The following is a 21,955-nucleotide window of genomic DNA, read 5'->3' as shown; positions in this document are numbered from 1 at the left end:
TCTAATGTTGTTTAGACAAAATCTTTCTGGGAAACATTGCTGAAGGGTACATTTTTATTCGCATGCTATTTCTGTCCATTGCCCCAAAATAGTAGCAGAAAATATCTGTTCATGTGTGGAATTGTTAGGCTTATCCAAGTGACACACAGCATGAAGCATGTTTTCCATCAATTAGTTTTACAATGTGAAGTAAATCATATCTTTTCTTCAAATGTAATTGAGAAAAGAAGGCTGGATGCCTGGTTGTAATTGCCTGTGTTTTCAGTGAACAGCATATACAGCATTCAAAACTGATGTTGCTAATTAAATAACCCATGCAGAAACCAAGAGAAAATTGTAGTCTGTTCAAGTCACCCCTCAGGTGCTGTGTGTCACCTGGTAAGATTCAGCTCATTAGCAGTAATAAAATCATTATATGCTCACAAAGCCAGAAGCAGCTGAAATGTAAAAAAAAAAAAAAAAAAACCATCGTGTGCTGCTGAATCAGTCAGTGTATGTGTGTGGGGCGGGGGGAGGTGATTTTAATGAAATAACATTGATTTAGAGCTGTTTTGTGTATGTGTGTATGTGTATATCATTTTAAGTTCAACATATCAGTAAAATTAGCTGTTGGCATACTCAAAGATGAACAGAATGCAGATAAAACATATGGGATATGCACAGATGCATAAGGCCAGAAGGGACCATTATGATAATCTAGTCTGACTTCCTGTATAGTTCAGGACATAAAACTTAACCTAATTATTTCTGCATCAAGTCCATAACTTCTGTATGAAGCATATCTTTTTAGAAAGATACCCAATCTTAAGGACTTTTAATAGTGTAGAATTGGCCATATATCTAAGTAAGTTGCTCTAATTGTTAAGTATCTTCACCATACAAAATAATTACACCTTATTTCCAGCTTGAATGTGTCTAACTTCAGCTTCCAAGCATTGGACTGTGTTATGCCTCTGACAGCTAGAGTAAGGACTCCATACTATCAGAAATCGTCTCCTTATATAGATACTTTTAGATCATGACCAAGTCACATCTTAAATTTCTTTTGGATACACAAAATCAGCTGTTCTCAAACTTTTTGGCAACCCCCTTCCACATCTCTTCTGAATTCCTGCCTCACTCACTCCATCCTCCCTCTGTCACTCACTGTCCCTCCTGACTCACTTTCATCAAGCTGGGGTAGGGGGTTGGGGTGCAGGAGTGTTGTGAGGGCTCTGGCTGGAGGTACTGGCTGTGGGGTGGGGCAAGAGATGAGAGGTTTGGGGTGCTAGAAGGGCCTCTGGGCTGGAGAAGAGGGTTGGGATGTTGCAGAGGTGCAGGTTCTGGAAAGGAATTTGAGTGTGGGAGGAGACTCTGGACTTGGGGTGAGGATTGTGTCTAGGGGTCATGTTCTGAGGTACAGCTAGGGATTTAGAGGTTTGAGATGTTGGAAAGATCTTGGAGCTGGGGCAGAATGCTAGGGTTTGGGGTGTGTATGGGCTCTGTAAGGGAGTTTGGATAGTGGAGGGATGCCAAGCTGAGTCAGTGGGGTGGGATGCAGGAGATGGTTCCAGGTGTGAGGTCTTGGTGGTACTTAGCATGATTCACAGAACCTGCTGCCAGGTCCCTCTGTCCTGTAGGTGCATGGACAGTCAGGGAGCTTTCATGTGCTGCCCTCATACCCACAGGCACTGCACCCACAGCTCCCATTGATCATGATTCCCAACCAATGGACACTGCAGTCCTGGCACTCAGATGGGTACAGTGTGCAGAGCCTCCCTGGTCACTCATGAGTTGAGGGCAGGGTGGCCAAAATACAGCCCGCAGGTCAGATGTGGCCCATCAATCATTTTTCTCTTGCCTAGTCATAGAATCATAGAATAATAGGACTGGAAGGGACCTCGAGAGGTCATCGAGTCCAGCCCCCCACCCTCAAGGCAGGACCAAGCTCCGTCTACACCATCCCTGACAGATGTCTATCTAACCTGTTCTTAAATATCTCCAGAGGGGAGATTCCACCAGCTCCCTTGGCAATTTATTCCAATATTTGACCACCCTGACAGGCATTTTTTCCTAATGTCCAATCTAAACCTCCCCTGCTGCACTTTAAGCCCATTACTCCTTGTCCTGTCCTCAGAAACCAAGAGGAACAAATTTTCTCCTTCCTCCTTGTGACACCCTTTTAGATATTTGAAAACCGCTATCATGTCCCCCCTTAATCTTCTTTTTTCCAAACTAAACAAGCCCAGTTCATGAAGCCTGGCTTCATGGGTCATGTTCTCTAAACCTTTAATCATTCTTGTTGCTCTTCTCTGTACCCTTTCCAATTTCTCCACATCTTTCTTGAAATGTGGCGCCCAGAACTGGACACAGTACTCCAGCTGAGGCCTAACTAGTGCAGAGTAGAGCGGCAGAATGACTTCACGAGTTTTGCTTACAACACACCTGTTGATACAACCTAGAATCATATTTGCTTTTTTTGCAACAGCATCACACTGTTGACTCATATTTAACTTGTGGTCCACTATGACCCCTAGATCCCTTTCCGCCATACTCCTTCCTAGACAGTCGCTTCCCATCTTGTATGTATGGAACTGATTGTTCCTTCCTAAGTGGAGCACTTTGCATTTCTCTTTATTAAACCTCATCCTGTTTACCTCTGACCATTTCTCTAACTTGCTAAGGTCATTTTGAATTATGTCCCTATCCTCCAAAGAAGTTGCAACCCCACCCAGTTTGGTATCATCTGCAAACTTAATAAGCGTCATTAATAATAGTCATTGATTATAACATGAGGAAATTAACCAGAGAAGGCAAATGAAGAAATTTTTGGTGAATGATAAAGCACAATTGGATAATTTCATTTTTGCTAAAGGCATTGTCTTGCTTAATAAGAAAGAAGACAATGCTTTGGCCAGATACCACAAAACAAGTTTGTTCATCAGTAATGAAAAAACAAAATATTTGTTCCAAAATTAACTATTAGACAGGGCAGAGAAATACCAGAAGTAGTGAAATGTTTTAGATGTCTAGGGAGGCAAATGTTTAATAAGGAGACATCATGTTGGATGTCAAGCAACAAATATCCAAAGCAGCAAACAACTTTCAAAAGATTTGGAAAAGTAGCATGATTGGCACTGACATAAAAAAAAACAATTTTTTAACATTGTATGATGTCTGGCCTTCTTTATGGAGCAGAGTCGTGGAAATCTAAAATAGAAATTTATAAGAATATAAACGAATTCCAAAGTAAATGCCCACAGAATATCTTTAGAGTCCATTAGGAAGAGTTTTTTCCAATATTGGAGATTCAAAGTAGAATAAATCAATCTAAAGCATTAAGTATGGAAAGAAGATGATCATGGGAATGCTTTAAGGGTGCCACAAATATGACTTCCATAGTAAGTTATAATTTTAGAAAGAGTAAGAGTAAAACCTAGAGAAGTGCTACGTAGAACAACAGAGAAAGAAGCCAAATCCATCTGTAAGACCCCCCACAAGTCTGAACAGACCAACGTAAGCCTGAAGTAAATAGTGGAAATATGTGGCCACTCTATGCAATTGAGGATGTGGGAGGATAAAGGAAAAAAATATCATGCTGTATATAGTGAAAAGTTTCAGAGGGGTAGCTGTTTGTCTGTATATTCAAAAACAATGAGCTGTCCTGTGGCGCGTTGGCCCTGGTCTAATTCCCCTTATTTCATAATAACAAGTGGAGTGTCCACACTACTAAGCCCATTATTTTGAAATAGGGACTGGTTACATTGAATTACTAAATCCTGCTTTCCACAAGGAATAATGCTTATTTTGAAATATTTATTTCAAAATAACAGTAGAGTGGACACTCTGCTGCTGCTGTCTCAAAATAGCTACTCTCTAGAATCATTCAAAGTAATTAATCCCCAGTGCTTCCTGGGGCTCTAAGTCAAGGTAGCAAGCCCACAGGAAGGGAGCCTGCCTCGGGCTAATTTCGAGGCTTCCCTGTAGTGTGGACATGCTATTTTGAAACAGTTATTTCAGGAGATATTATTTCAAAATATGTTATTTCAAAATAATTTCCTAGTGTAGACAGATTTAATAGGACATAAACTTTTGTGGGTAAAACCCACTTCATTAGATGAATTAGAGTGGAAATTATAGAAGCAGGGGGTATATATATATGGATGTTCAAAAAAAGAAAGAAGTTACTTATCAAGCATTAATGAGGCTAATCAAGTCAGAGTGGATGTGGCTCATTCACTGCAGCTAATGGACCAATGTGAATATCAAAAGAGAGGAAGTTGCCTTTATAGTGCGTTAGCCAATTTAAATCTTTATTCAGGCCTAATTGGTTTGCACTGAATTTGCAAATAAATTATAATTCAGCTGTTTCCTTTTGTAATCAAGTTCTGAACTTTTTTGTAGAAGGATGACTACTTTTAAATCCATTACTGAATATCCAGGGAGGTTAAAGTGTTCCCCTGTGAGTTTGTGTGTGTTACCTTTCTTGATATCTGATTTGTGTGCATTTATCCTTTGGCACAGAGACTGTCCAGTTTGACCAATATACGTGGTAGAGAGGCGTTGCTGGCACTTGATGGCATATATCATTTTAGTGGATGTGCAAGTAGATGATCCCCATTAGGTTGTGGCTTATGTGGTTAGGTCCTGTGATGATTTCGCTGATATAGGTATGTGGACAGTGTTGGCAATGGGTTTTGTTGCAGGGATAGGTTCTTGGATAAGTGTCTCTGTGGTGGGTTGTATGGCTGCTGGCGAGTATTTGCCTCAGGTTGGGTGGCTGTCTATATGTGAAGACTGGCCTATCTCCTAAGGTCTGTGGGTATGTCTACACTACCCCCCTAGTTCGAACTAGGGGGGGGTAATATAGTCATACAGAGTTGCAAATGAAGCCCGGGATTTGAATTTCCCAGGCTTCATTTGTATAAAGCCGGCCGGCGCCATTTTTAAATGCCGGCTAGTTCGGACCCCGTGCCGCGCGGCTACACGCGGCACGGACTAGCTAGTTCGGATTAGGCTTCCTATACGAACTAGCTGTATGCCTTGAGGTGAACGAGGTGTACAGCTAGTTTGGATTAGGAAGCCTAATCCGAACTAGCTAGTCCGTGCCGCGTGTAGCCGTGCGGCATGGGGTCCGAACTAGCCGGCATTTAAAAATGGTGCCGGCTGGCTTTATGCAAATGAAGCCCGGGAAATTCAAATCCCGGGCTTCATTTGCAACTCCGTATGACTAAATTCCCCCCCTAGTTCGAACTAGGGGGGTAGTGTAGACATACCCTGTGAGAATGAGTGAATGTTTTCCAGGATAGATTGTAGATTGTCAATGATGCACTGGAGGGGTTTACGCTGGAGGCTGTAGGTGATAACCAGCGGTGTTCTCTTATGTTTCTTGTTGGGCCTGTCCTGAAGTAAGTGACTTCTGGGTACTCGTCTGGCTCTGTCAGTCTGTCTCTTTGCTTCCCCACCTACCTGGGGAAGTGAAAAAAACAGATGACAGAGCTAGACTAGCTGTACTTTGTATATATATCCTCAAACTAATTTCCGCTCCAGTCCATCTGATGAAGTGGGTTTTACCCTCAAAAGCTTATGCCTTACTAGCCCTAATAGGGCCCTTATGCTCTGTTAGTCTCAGAGGGTACGTCTAGACTACATGGCTCCATCGACAGAGCCATGTAAAATAGTTTACTCGGCATAATCAAAGAAGTGGGGATTTAAATAATCCCCGCTTCATTAAAATAAAAATGGCTACTGAGCTGTGCAGATGATCAGCTGATCCGGCACAGCGCGGCAGTCAAGACGCGGCGTGGTCGACAAGGGAAGCCTTTGTCAACCGCTCCGGTAAACCTCGTTTCACGATAAATGCATGAGTGAGGGCCAGCAAAAGTACCCCAAAACCTTATCTACCAGGCTTTGGTATAAAAATTCCCCCCGAAATCTTAACAACTTAGATTTTGGGGATAAAATCTCTGCTGTCACCACCCAAGTATTGATACAAAAATCAGGGGAGAGATCACTTGGGAAATGTCACCCCTAACGTACAAACCAGGACTCAAAAATTAACCAATACCAGGTTAATAAAAATAAAAGAGAACTTTTATCATCACCACAATATTCCTGTTGCGAGCACCATGACTAGATGGAAAAGGAACAAAATAATATACTCATGGAGAAACTCCACCATGGGCCTAGAACTTGGTTACAAAGGAAAGCCAAAACATTTTTTAAAAGTACACAGATATCAGATCTCATTTTCCAAACCATAAAACAATAAAACCTAATGGATTTATCTAAACTTTACCCTACTTACAGAAAGTGAAGAATGGTTTCTTGGAGAGAGAGACATGTCTGTCTGTCTCTGAGTAACTGAAGTGGAACTACGCAGGACAAAGGAGGGGAAAAAACCAAAATTCCTTTGTCCCTATTTGAAATTCCTACCTACATTCCTATTGGCCAACTCTACCTGAGTTAGGTATAGATAATCCCTTAGTCCCCAGGCTGTTGGCTAAACCTCATGATCATGACACCTCAATTTTTCTCCTTCTCTCCCCTTCCCGGCTCCTTCCTTTATTTATTCTTAGATCTGGACTTCTAATACTCCTGTCATCTGAAGAAGTGGGTTGTGCCCACCAAAGCTAATGATACCATCTATATGTTTTGTTAGTCTTTAAGGTGCTGCTAGACTATTGGTTGTTTTTAAGTTTTTCCAAAACACAGTTCATCATCTTGTAAGAGCAAAGTATAGATTTTGTTCCTAAATGTATCTGACCTTGCATTTGGTTGCAAGATTTTGCTTTGTCTAGAATGATTTAATTGGGATTGGTCCTCCTTTTACCAGGGGGCTGGACTCAATGACCTCCTGAGGTTTCTTTCAACCTTATGCTTCTATGAAAACATGTAGTTCAAGGGGCACCCTGAAGATAGGGAGGTGGGGTAGGCTCTTATTTAATCACAGGATAGATCACAGTATAGATTTAAGCTTATTTAGATCACAGTATAGATCACAGTATAGATTTGACCTAGCTTATTTAGATCACAGTATAGATTTGATCTATCCTTATAATTATTTATCTCACTACCAATTTTAGGTTCTATGCTATTTTACTGGTAAATGATTTTATATTTTCTTCAAGATCATCAATGAAAAGTTGAATAGAATTGGGCCAAGATCAGATTCCAGAAAAAGCCCTTCAGCCAATTCTTGGGTGCAAACTATCCATTCCTACCAATTTAAAACATTTAACTGCCTGTCAATTTAAAACATTTAACTGTTCTTCAACTTCCTGCCTATTTACTGTTGGAATAGAAAGTATATCATTGTTACTGTAGGATATGACTATACCTGTCAGCTTCTTTGCAAATATTTATTGAAGCCTTATGCTTTTTTTACAGCATTAGTCGCAATTTTACAATCTCCACCTAGTAACAGAACTATACCATGGCTAGGGTAATTTTCTACCTAACTAAAAAAATCATATTGTCTTTAACACAAGTGGCTAAAGATCTTTCCTTGATAACTTTAATTTCCTTTACCCACTGGCTACATTTCATGTACATTGCTGCTTCTTCCTTGCTTACATAACATCATTAGTCAGATAAGGGCAATCCAGGAAAAATAATTCTCTGATGTCATAGAAATGTAAATGGATTCACAGAATTACCATCTTTTGAAAGGATTTGCAGTTTACTTCAGACTCAAACCCTGTTTTATTCAAAAGAGGAAAACCATAAATTTTCAAGCCAAGTTTCCTGCGGTTCCATAAAGTTTGTTTACAGCCACCAGTCCTGGCTCTGTGTTCTGTGCTGTTATTTAATTCTAATTGACCCCCTAATGTCTTCTAAGAACCCAGTAAGCAGTGGAAGTGTTGGTAATGCTGCTAGACAATATTGATCCCCATGGTTCGGCACCGGTCAGGTCCCGAGGGTGCCAAACTGGAGAGGTTCAGCCTGCAATAACAAACAAATAGGTATGAACAACCGCACCTAAAGTGCAACATGAATGTAAAATTTCTGTCAGTGGAAGCAAATTGGATTTATAAATGTAATACAATTGTCAGTTCTCTACTGTTCTTTTAATTCTTGAAAGCGGTTCCTGTCTTTCCAGCCCTTCAGATATAACCCAGTGTCACGGCATATCGGGGAGTCCCCAACCCTGCAGCCCCATTCATGGGTAGATGTGACTGTTAGCCAGCAAGTAGAACAAAAGGTTTATTGGTTCACAGGCACACAGCGTAGGATAAGATCAATGTTAACACAGTACCAAGAGCAGGCAGCATTGTTCCTCTCGGGGAGAAGGGATCCCAGGCCCTTCTCCCCCCTCTTCCTGCTCTAAGATCCTTCTCTCATCCTAACCCAGCTGAGACTGACCCATCCCCCAGGCCCTATTTCCCAGCCTGGAGTCAGTCCCGCCTATCCTTTGTCCTGCTTCCAGGCCCAAGTGTTATTTGCTGTCACCTGGTCCTCAGGACTTGAGAGACTGACATACTTTCACAGTGAGTCACACCCAGCCCCCCCTCCTTATGCAGACAGTGCTGCAGTGCCCAGAGGAGAGTGAGGCACACTCACACATGCACACACAGCACAATACAGCAAAGAGTGAATATAACAACAGTGAACACAGGACTACAAGAATGAACAACACCCCCACGATGTCACATCCAATCCTGGCACTGCTGCTTCTCTTCTAAATTCCCAAGCTGATCCTCCAGCTTCTGCTCCTCCTGCCATCCTGCAGTGTGCATTTATATGTTTTGTTCGGCATTAAAACTCAACAAATATTTCTTTGTATATGAATGCATGTGTCCATACAAATACATAATAATATGGGCTCCATCGAAACCCAAGCATCCAAGTATCCATCTTTAATACATATATTATGACCTCATATGAGAAGGAATGTTCTATTAGAGCAGCAATGAGCAACATAGGCTAGTGAGTGGGCTGCATGAGTGGCTCTCCATCTCAGTGGGCTTCAAGATAGTCACAACCAAGACAATCTCCCAGGATAAGTGTTTTTTGCTAACTCCACTTGGATACCTAGAATTTGTGGGATATGCTAATTGAGTACAGGCAGTCCCCGGGTTACGTACAAGATAGGGACTGTAGGTTTGTTCTTAAGTTGAATTTGTATGTAAGTCAGAACTGGCGTCCAGATTCAGCCGCTGCTGAAACTGACCAGTGGCTGACTACAGGAAGCCCGAGACAGAGCTGCTCTGCCCTGGGCTTCCTGGAATCAGCCGCTGATCAGTTTCAACAGCAGCTGAATCTGGACGCCTGGGACAGAGCAGCTGGGGCGCTGCCGGGTAGGTCCCTGCAGCGCCGCATCTCGGTGCTGAGGGGACCAACACGGCAGCACCCCAGCTGCTCTACCCCAGGTGTTCCCAAGTCAGCCCTGCTGAAACTGACCAGCGGCTGACTTGGGGACGCCTGGGGCAGAGCAGATGGGGTGCTGCCGGGTTGGTCCAGTAGCACCCAGGAGCGGCGCTGCGGGACCAACCCAGCAGTGCCCTAGCTGCTCTACCCCAGGCGTCGGCAAGAAAAGCCTGGTCTGCTGGAGGGCGGGGGGGTGCACTAGCTAACTCGTGCGCCCCCCCCCCCCCCAGCAGACCAGGCTTTTCTCGCCGCAAAGGACGCGGGTGGCCCTGCCGCCCGCGTCCTCCACGGCGAGAAAAGCCGCTCCGCGTCTCCCTATTCTGCTGGGGGGGCCACCCCAGCAGACCAGGGAGACGCGGAGCAAAACTGCGGAGGACACGGGCGGCGGGACTGGCGCGTCTCAGCGGTCCCACCGCCCGTATCTGCCTGGTCTGCTGGGGGGGGCCACACCTAGTGCGCCCCCCCCCAGCAGACCAGGCTTTTCTCGCTGCGGGCTTTGCTCCGTGTCTCCCTGGTCTGCTGGGGGGCCCCCCCAGCAGACTAGGGAGACGCAGAGCGGCTTTTCTCGCCGCGGAGGAAGTGGGCAGTCCCGCCGCCCGCATCCTCCACGGCGAGAAAAGCTGCTCCGCGTCTCCCTAGTCTTCTGGGGGGCCCCCCAGCCCACCAGGGAGACACGGAGCAAAGCCCACAGTGAGAAAAGCCTGGTCTTCTGGGGGGGGCTGCACTAGCTGCGCTCTGCCCCCCAGCAGACCAGGGAGATGCAGAGCAGCTTTTCTCGCCGTGGAGGACGTGGGTGGTGGGATTGCGGCGCGTCTGGGAAGTCCCGCCACTCCTGTCCTCCACAGTGAGAAAAGCCCCGTTCGTATGTAGGGATCCGACGTAAGTCAGATCCACATAACTTGGGGACTGCCTGTACTTTGATTGGGTGCAGAGGGAGTTCACAATCAATGTTGTGTGCAGTCAGACACCTCACTTCCTGAGTCCTTGCTTTATATGCATGTCAGTTTAGTAATATGGGTACGAAAAATGCTTTGAGACCCATAAATGAAAAGTGCTGTCTGTGTGAGCTTAGAATGAGTATGGTTTATTATTGAAAGGAGATTCATTTTTGCAATATTTTGTGTCCTACTGAGACACAGTGAATGAGCTCTCCGCTAATGAACACTCAGCTTGTGATTGAGCTGCTTTATTTTGACTGCTAAAGCAGCTCTGAAGTTAACAGCCATGGGTCCAAATTCTGTTGTCTGCTAATACTGACAGTGTAATTAGGAGCAAAATTTGTTCCAGGAAGTAAAATCTATTCAAGGAAGGGTAAAGGTCACTGCATACACAATATCAGTCCACTCAGTAATAACATTGCTATTGGAGACATGATGTGGCTTATCATTTGAGATTAATATTCCAATGAGCTTCACTCCCTCTCCATGTTCAGAGTCAGGTTGTGCACAAGTAGCTGCACAGTAGAAACAGTAGGAAGAGACTGTTTGAATACAGTAGTTCTATGGGGCTACTCATCCTGGCTATGGGATCTTCTGGTTGATACCTGAAGGCCGACTAACTTGCATAACACCTCTCCACTTAGATTTACTAATTACTATGAGAAGCATCCTCTCTGTACATTCCAGTTCTGGTAAATTGCAGGAACAGCAAGTACCTGCGGTGTCTCCCGCAGGGAGCACACCTCAGCAGTTCTGAGACCTGTTATGTCTCTCGCAATAATACCAGGCAGGCATTTTCTAGAGGCTGAATGGGATTTGCTTTTCTTTCTTTGTTGACTCAGAAACCTGCATGATTAGGGCTGGTTACTGATGTGAGAATGAGATGCACAGAATTTTGCACATGGATGTGGACACAGCAGCTGCACCTGAACGGCTTTTGGAAAAGTAAGAAAACCCATCAGGGTTATTCAGTGTGATATAGGTCTGTTTAATATAGCAAATTGATATGGTGAAAGGATGACACTTACTGTTTGCAGAAAATGTTGGATTGTATGCACTGTAGTATCTCTGATCTTGTATTTCTTGTGTGGTGAACAGAAAACTGTAAGGGATTCATCAGTTTTTCATAGTGACCCAAAAAACTGATCTTGATATTGTTGTCATAGGGCTATATCTCTAACACAAGAGAGACATGGGAAATAAAGTACAAGCTATAGTAGCATTTATAGCCATGTAGCTCCATTGCATTTTTTTCTTTATTATTACTGCACCAATTTGAGGAAGCTATTATATTTCCAAAGCCTTCTTGCCACAGGGACAGAGAACACTATGTCTTTGCAAAACTTAGTATTATGATAACTTTAAACTAATTTTGCTTGTTCTCACTATTTGTTTTGCTCGACAAATGCAAAGATTTTTTTAAAAATCTGGATTTTTAATGTAAACTTTTTTCTCAATTTTCCCTATGAGAGGTGACTATTTAAGCATTCAATAGAGAGCTTTTGAGAGGTATTTTGCTTGTCCGGAGAGGTTATTAGATCATTTAAAAAAAAAGACAAGGAAAAGAAACACTTCATTCATCAACTCCATCTTTACATACACTGTTGGACTTTTCTAGTTTATTCTATTTTTGACTGCTTTGCTTAGTCTAATTTTAATGGTCCCAATCAAGTCAGCTTCCCCCACTCCTTAGAAGATTTGTATATAATATGTTTATCATTGTTAAGAAACTTAATTCTAGTCTAGGAGAAAGGCATGAAGGGATTACTCTATAAATTATTTGGTATAATGATCAGACACGTCTACATTTAGCTCACATCAGGCCCAGTCTTGCCACAGAAGCACAAGTAATACTTCTTCACACAAGTAATACTGTTGATTTCAATAGGATCATTTGTGAGGATTGGAATGTCAATGGGATCATTTGTGTTAATTGGATTCACGAGTTAAATGCCTTCAAGATTGGGCCCTTAATTAAATTGATTTCTGCTTTATCATAGTTAGATGCTATAAGGCTTGTAAATAATAGGAGTTAATTGACACAGTTTGTCAGAATGATTTTAAAATCAATGGCTTCTCATCAATATTATGGATTAAAAATAAAACAACCTTAGTCTCATGTGAAATTTCTTTCTCCACATGTACTGTCACATATTGTATACACATATCATATAAGCATATAATATATAATTAGCCACCTTCTGTCATTCCCTATGGGTTATACTTTAACAAAACTTCAGGCTTAAATATTCAGCACATATATAGGCAAATGCAGCTCCACAGATGTATTTGGCCCCGGGTTTTCAGTTACATTCTAATCAAGCACTCAGAAAAAGGCAACCAGAATCTTTGGCTACTGGAAATAACTTCTAAAACAGTATCTCCTAACATGATTGCTGATTTCCCTTGTAAAAAGGCAGATGTCAATGGGGCTCCAGCTAAGCACTGCAGCACATATGGGATTGGGCCTTAAGTGCAATTATCGGACTATTTGGGCTTTTTGCAGTAAACGTATCCAGAAGCTATGGACTCTCACAGTGGGGATTCAGATAGGCAGGGATCTTAGTCCCGGCCATCGGTAATCTCAGAGCTCTTACACTGGCTCCTGGCAATGCCCAGGTGTGTGATCTTCACCCATACAGCAAATTAATGCATAGCTTTTCCACTAGTTTTTTATATCTGAACAGTCACTTTTTCATTGTGTACATTATTATTCTTTGTATTATTCTAGTGCTTAGGAGGATCTGTGGCATAGGAGAAGGGGAAATGTATACGGCCATAGGTACATTTGTCTGCTGCATCCCATATCAGAAATTGAATTGCAATTGGCACAGCTCAGGTTCACGTGGAGCTCTTTGAGATTCTTTTTCATGTGTCCAAAGAATATGAAAACAAAAACGAGGGAAATAAGCAAAAATTATAATTATTTCTTGTTTGTATTGTTCTGAGGAAAAGTAGGATGATGTAGAGGGGGCAACATGGAAGAATTGGAGACGAGGAAAAACAGAAAAGGAAAAATTGCACAAAAACAAATAGGAGGAGCAACAAACAATAAAAAACAAGGGAGCATACAAATAAGAGGCAGGGTATGGTTACACTTCCAGTTGGAAGTATGATTTCCAGGTTGAGGAGACATACTTGTGCTACCTCTCATTGAGCAAGTGAGCTAAACACAAAGGCTACATCTACATTGGCATGATCTGGCGCAAATACTCTTTAACGCAAGAGTTTTTGCGTTAAAGTATATCTGAACATTTGCACAAGAGGGCTTATTCCTGAGCAGGAGCATCATAGTTCTTGCACAAGAAGCACTGATTTCACACATTAGAACGTCAGTGTTCTTGTGCAAGAACTCACCGCCAGTGTAGACAGACAGCTAATTTTTGCACAAAAGTAACTCCTTTTGTGCAAAATCATACCAGTGTAGACGTAGCCAGAGTGTAGGTGCAGCAGTGTGAGCTGTAGAATTGGCTGGCTGCCCACAAGTACTTACGTGCCTCAGGTTTCACATGGATATTTGGAATGAATTGCCTATCCCATGGCTACAACTTGTGCTTAGCTCACTAGCTTGATGAGATATATTGCCAGTATCTCAAAGCGTAGACTTATTTAAACATTTTTAAAGGTCAGATTAGGGTTGCCAAAAGTTCAGTAGTAGAGCAGGGATATGCCCAGGCTCCATGCTGCTCCCAGAAGACGCCAGCACATCCCTGTGTGTCCTAGGGCAGTGCAGGAGTTCTCCATGTGTTGCCCACACCCTCAGTGCTAGCTTCACAGTTCCCATTGGCTAGGAAACATGGCCCATGGTAGCTGTAGAGTCTGTGTCTGCAGGCACTAGCAGCATGAAGAGCCCTCTGACCTCCACCCCCCACAGCTGTGTCTGCCAATTCCAGGAAACTACCTTAGCTCCATTTTGCTTCTGACTGGGAGCCTCCTGAGGCCAGCACTGCCTTGCTGGAGCCTGCACCTTCATCACCTTCTGAATACTGAACCCCCTGCTGCCCTAGCCATAGCCCTTTCCCTGACTCTGCACCCCAAACACCCCACTACCCCAGCCCTGAGCCTTGTCCAGCACCCAAACTCCTTCCCAGAGGTTGCACCCCACACCCTCTCTTAAACCCAAATACCTGCCCCAGTCTCTACCCAGAATCACCTCCCACACTTCAAACCCCGCCCCCCAGTCCCAGCCCAGAGTTGCACCCCAGTTCCCTCCCCGGTGAAAGTAAGGGAGGATAGGGAAGAGTGAGTAACAGAGGGAGAGGATATAGATGGAGTGAGGCCTTGGAGAAGGGATGGGGTGAGGCAAAGGTGTTTGGGTTTGTGTGATTAGACAGTTGGTAACCCTAGGCCAGAGCCAGGGAAATGTTGAGATCAGCCACTTGAGTATCTTCCATGAGTTCCATCTCATTTTCTTATCATGAATCTCATTCAGCAAATGCAATACAATCAAAAGAGCAAAGTACAAGATGAGGAAAGTACAAGTATAAAGCAGGCAGTTAGTTAGTTAATATTTGCTCAGTGCTTTCACGATTTAAGACTTGGACTAGTTCTGACTAGTGTTACATGCTTATTAACCAGGAAGGGCAAAGAAGGTCACAATGGTAAGTGGGGACAGTGCTCCTGTGATAGCTGAATTTGGAATACCTGTAATAAAACATAAAGAAGTAAAAGTAGTAATAAAATTTATGCATTCCAAATTGTTTAATAGACTCCTGATTGAGTCAGTCCTTTTTAGGACAAAAAGGATGTTTTTACATTATTAAAATCCCTTATAGTTAAAATGTATCCTGAAAAATAAATGGTCTGGTAGCACTTTATAGACTAACAAAACATGTAGATGGTATCATGAGCTTTCCTGTGCCCACAAAAGCTCATGATATCATCTACATGTTTTGTTAGTCTATAAATTTCTACCAAACCATTTGTTGTTTTTTTCTGAAAAATAAAGATGGAAAGATACTATAGTAGGTCTGAGGCTTTTTCTTTGTGAGATTTATGAGTGTGCACCTTCCTGAATTGCTTGTTTGAACACTAGTGCCTAAGATAGGCAGAGCAAACATATCTGCATACATAAAGAATGAACTACCTGATACATTCCTGTCATTCTCTTTCTAAAATTTACTAAGCCACACTTCTTTAACTTGCTGGAAAGAATATTGTAGGAGACCATATCAAAAGCTTTGCTAAAGTTAAGGTATATCATGTCCTTTGCTTTCCCCATCTGCACAGAGTCAGTTATGTCATCATACAAAGCAGTTAGGTTGGTCTGTCATGAGTTGCCCTTGGTGAATCCATGTTGACTGTTCCTGATCACCTTTCTCTCAACTGTCTCACTGAGGTGAGGCTGATCAGTCTGAGGTTCCCTGAATTTTCCTTCTTCTCTTTTTTAAAGTTGGGTGTTACATTTGCCTTTTTCCAGTCATCCAGGACCTCACCTGATCACCACAAGTTTTCAAAGATAATGGCACTGCAATCACATCAACCAACTCTCCCAGCACCCTCAGATGCATTCGATCCAGCCCCTTTTTATATGTTGGTCCCTGGAAAATCCAATTTGAACCAGTACATGCAAACCTCTCTAGGAGCAGGTCTGGTAACAGGGAGTTCATTGGCATCCCTCCTTATTAAAGAAAGTACATATAGTTCCACAAAAACACATACAAAATTGCATTTTAATGCACTGTGCTATAGCGTTACTAACCCCAATTCAATAAGGTTTAACTTCATTCAACAGAGTTTAGATTTGTTAAAGATATTACAGGATACTGTCAGTCTGTCACTCACCTGCCTTCTGAAGATTAGGATCCATCAGAGAATCTCAAATTGGTCATCCACAAATTGAAGCAGCAAAATTACCTGTCACTTCTGAAAATCTTGACTATGATATTTGTCTAAACATTGTAGATCTTTCTGTCCTGCAAGGGAAGTTTAGAAAAACACATAAAAGAGGCTTTTTCATGGTATCTGCTTTCAGCTGGCCATGAAATTATGAAAGAATAGTTTTTATTCTAGCACCTCTGCTCTTCTCCTTCATGTCCCAAGTACATCTGGGTACAAAATTTTGAGTAGCTTATTTGAGAGAAATGCAATTTTAGGCAATGTAAAACTATTCACAAATTTGAGACAAACAGTTTGGGCCATTCAAAAAATGACTGGAGGAAGGGGTGCTGCTACAGCTATGTCTGTTTTTCCTCCCTTTTAACCTTTAGGGCCATATTTAGGGCACACACCTAGGAAATTGGAGATCTAGGTTCAACCAGGATATTTATTTAAAAAAATACTTTTTCTGTGTTGGTCCCTGAAGAATACAATTTGAACCAGTATATGTGAATCTCTCTAAGGGGGCTTCAAAGGCCTGATAACAGAAGGAGTTCATTAATATCCCCTCCCTGTTAGAGAAAGTACATACAGTGCCATAATAACACATACAAAACTGCATTTTAATGCACTGTGCTACAGAGTTACTAATCCCAATTCAATAAGGTCAGACCCAAAACAGACCTTTTCAATTCACCAAATATTCTGAAAATGTTCAGAACTGCCACAAAACTGAAAAAATTAATTATTTACCCTGTTTTAGTCTCTTGGGGTATGTCTACACTCCTCATTGCAAGAGGAGTAACGGTAGTTTGAATTAGGAGCTTTAATTCGAACTACCTAGCCCATGCCGTGTGTAGCCATGGGCAGGTAGTTCAAACTACGGAGCATTTAAAAATGGCGGCGCCCGGGAACATGCAAATAAAGCCCGGGATATTTAAATCCCGGACTTCATTTGCAAGTTCAAATGACTACATTCGCCACCCTAGTTCGAACTAGGGTGGCTAGTGTAGACATACTCATGGAGAAACAGAAGGACATGAAAATTAAAATGTGTTCTGTATCTCCCCAGAAAGATTCTGTTTGAATTTGAGTGAAGGTTCAGGAAAATTTCTAATTTATTCAAAGGTTACATCTACACAGCCGTTCTTCTGCAAAACCTTGTGGAGCGTCTACACTGCACATGTGTTCTTGCGCAAGTAAATTTACAGTAAAGCATCAGAAAAGTAGGCTTCTTGCACAAGAGTTATTCCTCTTCCCACGAGGAATAAGCCCTCTTGCACAAGAGCTCTTGAGCAAAAAGGCAATGTGGACAAGCAACAGGGGTTTCTTGTTCTAGAAACCCCTATGGCTAAAATGGTCATCAGAGCTTTCTTGCACAAGATAGCATCCACACTACCATGGATGCTCTTGCGGAAAAGCACATCTCTTGTGCAAAAGCACATGGCAGTGTGGACGCACTCTTGCGTAAGACCTTTTGCATAAGAACTCTTGCACAAAACAGTTCTTGTGCAATAATCCTGAAGTGTAGACATAACCAAACTGTTTTACTCATCTTTAACTATTGGCAAAATTGTCTGTGAAAATAAACTTGCAAGCAATATAACAATAATTTAGGACTCTTACCTTTAAACTTTCTAAGCCATATGAAGGTAGCATGACTCCAATAAAAGTCAATGGGAGTATTGGGGTTAAAACTAAGTTATAGTTTTGGTCTTGGTTAATACATACAAGAAAAAAACTTAATCTATTTTCTATCATGACCTAGTTTATAATTCTAGATAAAAGTGTCATTGCTCCTCTTGACAGCTTCCTGGAAATGATTTCTATATTCTCGCACCCATTTCACAAAACTACAACAGGAATTTAAATTTTCAATGACTGAGAGTAGCTTGAGTAAGGTGAAACTAACTGTAAAAACTTACAAAACCTCTTTTACCAAAAAAGCAAAGACTCCATAATCAGACAGAAAAAAATGCATTACAAAGAGTGGGAGTGAACATGCTCAAAAGAGCCCATTACTCCAAGTATTATCAGTAAGCTTTAGGAGAGTGAAACATTATATGATTGTTGCAATCATGCTGAGCATGAAAATTGTACTGTAGATAATAGCACCCTTTATTTCGGTTATAATAGAAGGTAGTCTTTGGTTTTCATACATTTAATAAGGGCAGTTGGGACAATTTTATGAACTAATTATCACATATTTTTCAAAGAATAAGAGGGTAAAAATGGTTCCACTGATCTCTCTCTCTTTTTCCCCATGTTTCTATCTGTGTATTGTCTTTATTGCTTTTGTGGCAGATCATTCCTGTCAATTCTCTGGCATATAACTCAGGGGTAACGAGAGAAAAAAGAGGCAGACAGGGCTGAGAAATCTATCGTTTCAGTGGCTTTGAACTGGATCTCTACTGATCCTTTTAACAAGCCTGACATAATTTCATTCTTATTTAAAATCCAGGCCTTGGGCAAATGCAGAACAAAATTAAGAAAGACAGAAACTAAATTTTCAAAGCAAAGTCAAGGACAACTCTGAAACAAGTTGAAAACTATCGATCTTAGGGTATGTCTACACTACCACCCTAGTCCGAACTAGGGTGGTAATGTAGGCAACCGGAGTTGCAAATGAATCCCGGGATTTGAATTTCTCGGGCTTCATTTGCATAAAGCCGGGTGTCGCCATTTTTAAATGTCCACTAGTGCGGACTCCGTGCCGCACGGCTACACGAGGCACGGACTAGGTAGTTCGGACTAGGCTTCTGTTACCGTTCACGAGGAGTAATGGTAGTTCGGACTAGGAAGCCTAGTCCGAACTACCTAGTCCGTGCTGCGTGTAGCCATGCGGTACGGAGTCCGCACTAGCAGACATTTAAAAATGGTGGCGCCCGGCTTTAGCTCAATTTGCATAGCTTATTTCGAGTTAAATCCTGCTGTGTTGACAAACCCCTGCTTAATTTATTTTTTATTTTCTTCATTTAAATCATTGATCTGGGATGGAATTGGGGATGAGGGGTTCAATACTCACCCTTTCACGGAGCTAGCTATTCTGTCTCCTTTTATTTATGGTTTTATGAGAAGCAATCACATTCCAGGAACATCCCACTTTCCTGGCACAGCCAAACCTTTACCTTGCTTTAAGTTATGATAAGAGGAAACTGTATACTGAATTTGGTGGTCCTAGCTCTTAGCATTTAGGAGGAGTTATTGAACAAAGAGACAGACAGATAAACTCTCAAATATACGGTAGATTAAAGTGCTGTTGCTGGTGCAGGAGAAATCGCCCTTCTCCTTATGGAACTCAAGAGGGTTAATTTGTCATCCCCAGAAGATCCTTCAATCCTCATGGATTGGCACAGGCCCATTGCATTCCTGCTGCCTCCAAAGCTCTTCTTACCCTCCTCCAAGTCGTTTTCATAATACAGAGGGTGACAAAGACTCAGATAATGCTCCAGGGTCAGCATTATCTTAATTCCACCAGCCCTGAAGATCTGTGCGGATACAGTGCCCTGGAGATTGGCGATTTCTCACCCTTCTCACAGTGCTACACCTTTAAAATGGTGGAGCTTGAAACTCACTGAGCACTTAGGGTGCGATCCAAAGCTCATTAACTTAGAAATAAAAGCTCCCATTGACTCTAGTGATCTTTAGATCAGGGCCCTTAGTGAAGTGGCTATGGGGGGAGGTTTGAGATAGACCTAAAATACAGCAAACAGCCTAGTGACTCTCCATGTCCACCTCCCGCAGTGACATGTGGTAATAAAGAAGAGGTGAATCCAGGACCAGGTATGATTGAAAAAAAATGTAAAACTGAGTCATATCAGTAAATTAATCACAAAGCAGCCAAATTATCTCACTACGTCACCTAGGCTGTGTCCAGACTCAGGGGTTTTTTCGGGAAAAGTAGCCTTTTTCTGAAAAAACTTCCCCTGCGTCCAGACTCAAGCCGCGTTCTTTCAAAATTAAATCGAAAGAACGCGGCTTTTCTTTCAATGGTGGTAAACCTCATTTCACTAGGAAGTACGCCTTCTTTCGAAAGTTCCTCTTTCGAAAGAAGGCATTCTTCAATGTAAATAGGGCTTCTTCAAAAGAGAGCATCCAGACTCACTGGATGCTTTCTTTCGAAAAAGCAAGCCGCTTTTTCGAAAGTTCAACGTGCAGTCTAAGACGCTCTCTTTCGAAAGAGGCTCTTTGGAAAGTATCTTTCGAAAGAGCCTCTTTCGAAAGAGGCTTGCAGTCTAGACATAGCCCTAATGTCTTCATATAGTTGTTAACTGGAGTATGAGAGCGCGGGGGGAAGGAGGGGGAAAGCCTTCTGAGACGTCTCTGAGAAGAAGCAGAAAATCCTCTGAAATATTATTCTGTCCTTTCTCATAAGATCATACTAGTGTTTATCATGTGATGTCATCATAGACATCATACTCTTCATCATTTTTAGATCACCATTAATAGGTATTGATGCACAACCTAGACTGGTAAGAATCAAAGTACTCAGTAGAATCATAGTCAGGGCTGACGAGAGTCCTCGCCAGGCTCTGGGGCTCCTGGGAGAGGTGGGGCCTCCAACAGAAGGGGTGGAGTTGGGGAATAGCCTCCTCCAGCCAGCCCTTCAGCTCCACCTGGGCAGCAGGGCACACACTGAGGGCTCTAGCAGTGATTTTAAAGGCCTGGGGCTCTGGCTGGTGCTGCTGCTGGGTTAGGGCAGCTGGGAGTTCTGGGCCCTTTTAAATGACCGGGCTCAGGGGAAGCTGCACCCTTTGGCCATCCCTTTGGTGGCCCTCATCATAGTGAAACTGGAGCTTGGTACATCTCTATCTTTTCAGTAGTTTTACCTGAAAAAAGGAAAATGTGCAATCAGATTATAATGGGGAGGTTGGTAATATTCATTGTTGGTTTGCTGAGTAACAGTTTAAACAAAGCATGGCTGGAAACTTGACAAAATCTCAGATGTCCCTGAAAGCCCTCTTGAAGAGAGATATTAACAGTCTTCATCAATAATGAGCCAAATGCATGTCTCCATGTTTTAATAGTCATGAATGATATGGGTCTTTTCTACAGATGCCTGGCTGTAATCCTCCAAGCACACCTAAGACCTCAATGAGTGAATCTAGTCATTGCAAACAGAGCATTTCTCATTCCTGCTTTGACATATCTACAGGAGTGGTCAGCTTTTCCCCAGAAACAGCTGATCTTATTTGCAAACACAGTAAATATTTCCTCTCAGTGATCTATACTCTAATTTGTCAAGGGACTGAGGTGGTTGAGGTTAATCCTACTGGCTACATTCAGAACTGTACTAGTCTAGATTTCAAACACCATGAATGAGGGAACACTTTATTTACCTGAACAACTGTTATGACATAGACTCATAAAAAACTCTATGATGTAATAGTCTCTGAGAAAGCATTTAGCTAGCTACATCGGTAAAAAGGAATTGATGGATTGAATTAGACTCAAAGTCCATCAGGTCCAATATCCTGTTTCTGACTAGCCAGTTCCAGATTCTTCAGAGGAATTTGAAAGAACCCTTCAGTAGGCAGATATGAGTTAATCTGTATCCCACAATTGAGTCTCATCCTGGTCTCTAAGGGTACGCTTAGATTGCGGCACTATTTCGGGATACATCCTGAAATAGCATTTTCCACATCTTTATTGCACTCCCATTATTTTGAAATGCAATCGAAATAATGGGCATGTTATTTCTCATAAATGGTAATAACGGTAAACCTCGTTCCATTAAGATTAAGGGACTTGTTGGAATAGCAATCTATTTCAAAATAAACACAAAATAAGCTACACAATTTTCATAGCTCAAATTGCATAGCATATTTCGAGCTAATGCCACAATTGTAGAT

At 42.2% G+C, this 21,955-nt stretch overlaps 1 protein-coding gene across 3 annotated transcripts in view; it reads left to right on the top strand.

The window, feature by feature from the left end:
• The window catches only part of PTPRR (protein tyrosine phosphatase receptor type R), a 222,929-nt gene that overhangs the window by 95,676 nt on the left and 105,298 nt on the right, over positions 1-21,955 (top strand). Inside the window, exon 1 of one of the 3 annotated variants that reach the window (XM_006121562.5) lies at positions 10,526-11,231. The exons of the other annotated variants lie outside the window; for them this stretch is intronic. The gene's annotated coding sequence lies outside the window, so the exon portion shown is untranslated. Of the gene's footprint in view, positions 1-10,525; positions 11,232-21,955 lie in introns of those variants that run through there. 3 annotated transcript variants of the gene reach the window in all.

This window comes from Pelodiscus sinensis, chromosome 1, assembly GCF_052426305.1.
Source record: "Pelodiscus sinensis isolate ZL-2025 chromosome 1, ASM5242630v1, whole genome shotgun sequence".
Classification (NCBI taxonomy): domain Eukaryota; kingdom Metazoa; phylum Chordata; order Testudines; family Trionychidae; genus Pelodiscus; species Pelodiscus sinensis.
The sequence above is the reverse complement of the archived record's forward strand: the minus strand, read 5'-3'. Positions and strand labels throughout refer to the sequence as shown.